The following is a 6262-nucleotide window of genomic DNA, read 5'->3' on the forward strand; positions in this document are numbered from 1 at the left end:
TGAGTTGGCTTAGTCATTTTTTTAAATCACAATAATAGGAAAGCACACACACACACACACACACACACACACACACACACACACACACACACCCCATTCACCAACATGGATTTGTGGTGGTCGGAGGATAACTTGTGGGGGTCAGTTCTTTCCTTCCGCCATGCAGGTTCCAAGGATTGAACTCAGGTCGTCAGGCTTGGCTGCAGGTATCTTTACCAGCTTTTTGCAGCAATATGGTAATAGAACTGTAGAGATATTTGACTTTAAGGAGTGACCTAGAAGCCCCTCATGACAACCACTCTAACTCCCCAGAATTGTGGATAGGGTGCATGGTGGAAGCTCAGAGATGTAAAAATGGATTTGTTATGAGCTGATCCAACTCAGGGGGATAAAAGCTACATCTCTGGACCAGTTGGGATTATCCTAGGAATGGAAGAACACTGAAGGAACTGTGTAATCACTACATTAAGAGAATGAGAGACAATCTTCTTATTTCCAAAATGTAGAGAAGAATCTTATGAGTTTTGTTACCATCTCATTAATGAGAACAGGACTCTTGAGGAGCTGGAGCGATGGTTGAGGGTTGGAGACCAGTGGGGAAAACGCTCCTAATTGTTTAAGTGGTGATGGAGTGATAAGAATGTGACCCCAGGACCTGAATCATCAGACATCAAAGTTCTTGATGAAGCTGTAGGGTGGAGCCAGTATAAAGCCAAGGAAAAGTTCAGGGGCCAGCGTGAAGAACTGACCACCTACACAGGAGCAGCCTCTCAGCAAGGCAGAATACAAGAAAGGAAGGGCCCAGGATAGCTCAGCACCTTGAAGAGACAAATCTTTTCCTAACGGGTAGGTGGTGGACCTCATACTCATCAGAAGTGGAAAGGCAACAGCTGAGCGCATTGAATTATTTGTAAGGTACCAACTTTCAAAAAAAATTTGAATCCCAAGAATTCATGAAGAGGGGGTCACTCTTCCTTAGAAAATGGTTTGGGCAGTGTTTTAGGTGCTAAGACTCAAGGTCAAAATAAGGCTCAATGTCATAGGCTACCAGAGAAACACCAGTGGAATCCATGATTATTATGGGTTTCCTGTGATGAAAACGTAAGAGGAGCACAAGAGGTGTAGAGCATGGGGGGACCAATGTAGCCCTGAGGTGTCTGGGGAATGGCCTCTTGTTCTTATAAATGTTTTGGCACCACTTTTTTAGACAGGGTCTCAATATGTAGCCCTGGCTAGCCTTAAACTCCTAATCCTCCAGCTTTGCCTCCCAGGTGCTAGGATTATAGGCATGTACCACCATGCTGGACTTAACAACAACAACTTCTTCTTCTTCTTCTTCTTCTTCTTCTTCTTCTTCTTCTTCTTCTTCTTCTTCTTCTTCTTCTTCTTCTTCTTCTTCTTCTTCCTCTTCCTCCTCCTCCTCTTCCTCTTCCTCCTCCTCTTCTCCTCCTCATCCTCCTTCTTCCTCTTCTTCTCCATCATCATCATCATCAATACTAGAAATCAAAGCCAGGGCCCTGTCACCCTTCTGAGCTGCTCCCAGCCTTGGCAGCACCTTACAAGTTGTCTGAGACTTGGGAGGCAGTGTTAATCTCATGGATGTGTGGATGAAGGAAAACAGACATGTATGTGCCAAGAAGCAATGGTGGCTTTGGTATAATGAAGAAAACCAGCAGACCCTAGCTACATAGCAACAGAACGATGTACAGTTCAAAGCATGTCCTTCAGGAGCACTGCATCCAGGATGGGTGGGAACAATGGTTACTGTACACTCATCTGACTTCATGATAGTGTGGGGTGACAAGCTAAGAGTTGAAAGCACAGACTGCATGGGGGCTTCAAGATGCTCAAGAGTCTACACAACAAACATACAGTCTCAGAAGGAGGGGTCAAATGTCTGGGTTAGAAGAGGGGCTTTGGAATTATGGAATGTTCTGGGTCTTGACCCGTGTGATAATCATATAAATCTATTAAGATCATGAAGAGTCATTCACCTGGAAAAAAATGAGCCAACCAGCTTTCTGTCACTGTAACAAATTCCTCAGATGATCCACTTACAAGGAGGAAAGGCTTGTTTAGGATCACAGTTTTGGAGGCTTTAGTCCATGGGTAGTCTGTTGCTCTTGAGCCAAGGCATAATATCATGACAAACTCATGCGGTGGAGCAAAACCTCCATAATGTAAATAATGTAAAGAAACAAATAGACCAGGCTCCTGCCTTCCCCTCTGAGGCCGTGTTCCCAGTGACCTAGGGCCTCCTCGAGCCCCGTTTCCACAGGTCCCATCACTTCCAACACTGCCACCCAAGGACCAAGCTGCAGCATATGGCCCATGGGAGACACTATGGACACAAACGATAGCAACAGGCATTTTGACACAGCACTGTAGAGTGTGGACACAGGGGAGGCTGAAATCAGATGGGCTGTGCTCAGGAAGTTTCGGTAAAGAATTATGGGTACCTAGTACACTAAGAACTCACTGTGTCACAACTCAGAAATGGTACTTGGAAGAAAAACCAAATAAAAGTGTAATTTTAAAGCTATCTAAGAATTAAAAGTTATTTAAACTATTTGAAAAATTCATGAAAGGAAAATTGTCAAGATACGGTATTAAGTGAAAATCAGGTATAGATATTGGGACTTAGGAGGGAAGCAGGGAGGGATGGAGGGATAGAATGTCCTCTTCACTCAGCAGTGAACTAAGGGACAAAGAGGAATCGCTGTCTTCTCCAGTCTGGAGTTGGAAACACTTGTCTTCTCAATGGAGTAGGCATTGTGTTTATGGAAAAAAGTGTCACTGAGAACATGAGCTAGCAACCTGCTCCCAAGTGCTACCACAGGGCCACTAAGGGGGCTGTTTGAATGGAGGCCATTCTGCAGGACCCTTGGCAGGACCCTTCCTGTCCTGTTTGTCCCAGATCACCTCCTCAGCTCAGGTGCTGAGGGAAACTTCCACCTTTCCTGGACATTGAGATTTGAAGACCGGGGTGACAATATTTTCTGCAGGTTTTAATTTTTTTTTATTATTTTCAAGTGCTGCTCTAGTCAAAGCAAAAAGGGGTCACATGGCCACCCCACCCTCTCACTTGCAGTCCTGAACTGTCCCAGATTCTCGAAAGAAACTTGCCTGTCTGGAAGGCCCTGTGTGGCCAGTCTCCTGCAGTCCTGCTGAGCTGGCCCTGTAGACATGGTGAGAAAGGAGAGGCAAAAACTGGAGAAGTTATTTGGGGCTGGATATGTGGATCTCCAGCTACACTGGAAAGGGACCCACAGATCTGGATTCACCAGCCTTAGGCACCAGCTCAGGACTCTGGCACACTGTATGTGTGATCAGTTTGCTTAGAACCTGTAAGCTGTATATCCAGGCAAAGAAACAGCACTGTGCAAAGAGACTTAGGGGGCCTCAAGGGGATGAGGCCCGAGAACAAGCTACAGAGCTGACTGAGAGCCCGGCAGGCAGCACCTTGCTCACCACCTGGAGGCTGGTGGTCTCTGCTGATAGTGACGATGGAGCATTCTGAGCAGGAAGCAAGAACCTGTACCAATATCTGGGCAATGCAAATGCTGTTCTGGGCTGCTCTACACCTGAGGAGCTGAGGTCATGGAAGGCTGCCTCTGGACTGTGCAAAAAAGCAGGGGTACCACGAGACCCTTAATAGTGGCATCACAGATGGCAGCATCTGCCTAAGTCTCACTCCATGCCCAGCCAAAAGGCCAGATCCCCAGACTGAAAAAGCTTGGCTCTGACCCCAGGCAGCTGCCCCCGATCTCATTTGCCCACTAGGGTTGTAAGGCAGGAGGGACACCTGGCATCACACCTTCAGTGGATAAGGCACACGCAGGGTTGAGGAGGTGTTCAGAAAACAGGTGGGAATGATAGGGTCCCATAGGGCTCATAGGAAAATCCCCATCTGGACCAGTCCTGGCACAGAGCCTTGCCTGTCCACTCAGCCTGGGCACCAGCCTTGCAGCCAGAGTCATTTCCGCTATTTTCTCAGGAAATGACTGGCATTAGACAGCTTGTGTGCAACTCACCCACAGGATGTAAGGCCTCTGCACTGATCACGTAGGCTGTTGCCCAGGTGACATGACTCCATATCCCAGTTCCTCTATCTCATTTCTCTGTGGAAGCGTCTAGAGGACTTGAGGGGAGGGAAAAGTCTGGTCTGTTCAGGGAGTCTCGTATGCACAGCGTCCTTCCTGTTATAGGCCTCACACTGCATATCCAGAGCAGGCCTGGGTCCTCGCTGTAGCCTCCTTGCTGGTCTTCTGGGCCAGGCTACATCTCTTCCCCTCCACACACGGTCTTTCATTCCCTGTCCCCAGATCTAGCCTGGGTGTCCCATCCGCTATGTCTTCGTATTGCTGTCTCTCTGTCTCTCTGTATCTCTGTGTGTCTGTCTCTTTGTCTTTATTTCTGCCTCTTTCTGTCTCTTTGTGTCTCCACCAGCATCTCTTTGTTTCTGCCTCTGTCTTTCTATGTCTGTCTGTGAATCCCTCTGTGCCTCTGTCTGTCTGTCTCTGTATCTCTGTCTTGGGTGTCTTTATTTATCTCCCTGTGTATCTCTCTTGGTCTCCATCTGTCCCTCTCTATCTCTGTCTCTGCAGGTCTTTTTTTGGTCTCTGCCCATTTGTGTATCCATCTCTGTTCCTGTGTTTTTCTTTATCTCTGTCATGTCTCTTTGTCTTTCAGACTCTTCCTTCATATCTCTGTCTCTCTTTATCTTTGTCTCTCTGGATCTTTTTCTGCCTCTAGCTTTGAGTCTCTTGCTCTCCGTCTCCATCTCTGGCCCTTTCTTCACCCTCCCCTTCTGTTATTCTGATATTCCAAATGTAAACTTTGTCTCCTCTCTGGCCTCCACCCTATCAGAGTTTTCCAGTGTGTTCGGCCAAAGGTCAGACCCCTGAACTTGCTCTGCCCTGAGTGATGCCCCTTTCCTTCTCTGTTATCCAGGAACATCAGCAGGAGCTAATGTAGGGGAAGCAGAGAAAGCTGGGCTTTGGGGCTTTATCATCTAGTGGTGTGGATCACTGATGAAATAAATAAGCAGAGGCAGAATTTAAAATTCCTATCATCATTTATTTTTAAAAGGAGAACAATTTAAAGGAAGAAAGATCACAGAAAATAAAAAGTCCTGTGAGTTCTAGGAAGGTTATGACATGATGTGGGGGAGGGTGGATCAGCAGAGTCCAGGAAGGGCCCTCCTGGAGAGCTGACCCTTGAGGCTGGACCAAGGTAGGTGGGAGGGGCATAGAGAGGACGAAGGGGGCATAGGGTAGCATTATCCTTTGCCCTCAGGAAGCTCAGGATAGTTCCCAGGGGTGGGCAAGTCATGGGGTAGGCAGGGGAGGCAGAGGGGAGGTATTCAGAACAGAGGGCATGCCCCACCCAAATCCTACCCTGCAAAGCTCGCATGACATGAACCCTATCTCTGCTTCTGTCTTAGTTTAGACACAACCCCTGGGAACTTCTCCTTGGCTTTCTAGCCTCAAAGGCCTAGTAAGGCCCATTGCCCTCAGCCTTTCCTGGCACCCGGAGGCTATTCCTGATGCAATATTGGCTTCTCTGTATCTCCCCAGCTGGCTGCGCTGCTGGGGACAGAACCTCATCGCCATCGTTGCCTGGCATCAGCGCAAGTAATCTCCTCATCCTCTAAGTGCTCCCTGGAAAAACACGAAATCCTGCAGGGCTCCAGATGCTGGGGTTAGCCATGGGTCCTCTGAGGAGCATTTAGAGCCCAGAGCTGTGCCTGGAGGAACCCAAGCCATATTGTGGCACTTCATGTGAGCAGCAACTATGGAACAGGCCTTCAACCACCTCCAGAAAAAAATGACGGGGTGGGCAAGACCCTGCCCAGTTTTCTATAGGTGGAACAGATTTCTGGGAGCTCTGATAGTCTGGGGAGAACCAGCATCCTGCTGGTCAGCACAGGACTGCAACACACACCAGCTATTTGATTTATTTGGTGGAGGTCCTTCTCTCTTTCCTGGGGAGTGGGTCTGGCACTGCCCCCCTCTACACCCCACCCTGGTCTATGTCTGGGTTTGTGTAGGCAGAGGGGTGGTCAGACCTCCAACAGGACCTCCTGTCAGTGTTTGGAGGGGGTGGCTTAGCTGGTTGGGCTGGGTGCCTCTGCAGATAAGGCATTAACAGCACTGCGGACGCACCCTGTGGATCTGCTGACGCCTCCTTTCGGCCCAGGTGCTTGGGGTGAGGTGCCAAAGGTTCTCTATAAAGAGCCAGGGCTCCTGGCCACCACCAC

Source organism: Peromyscus eremicus, chromosome 11 (genome assembly GCF_949786415.1).
Source record: "Peromyscus eremicus chromosome 11, PerEre_H2_v1, whole genome shotgun sequence".
NCBI lineage: Eukaryota > Metazoa > Chordata > Mammalia > Rodentia > Cricetidae > Peromyscus > Peromyscus eremicus.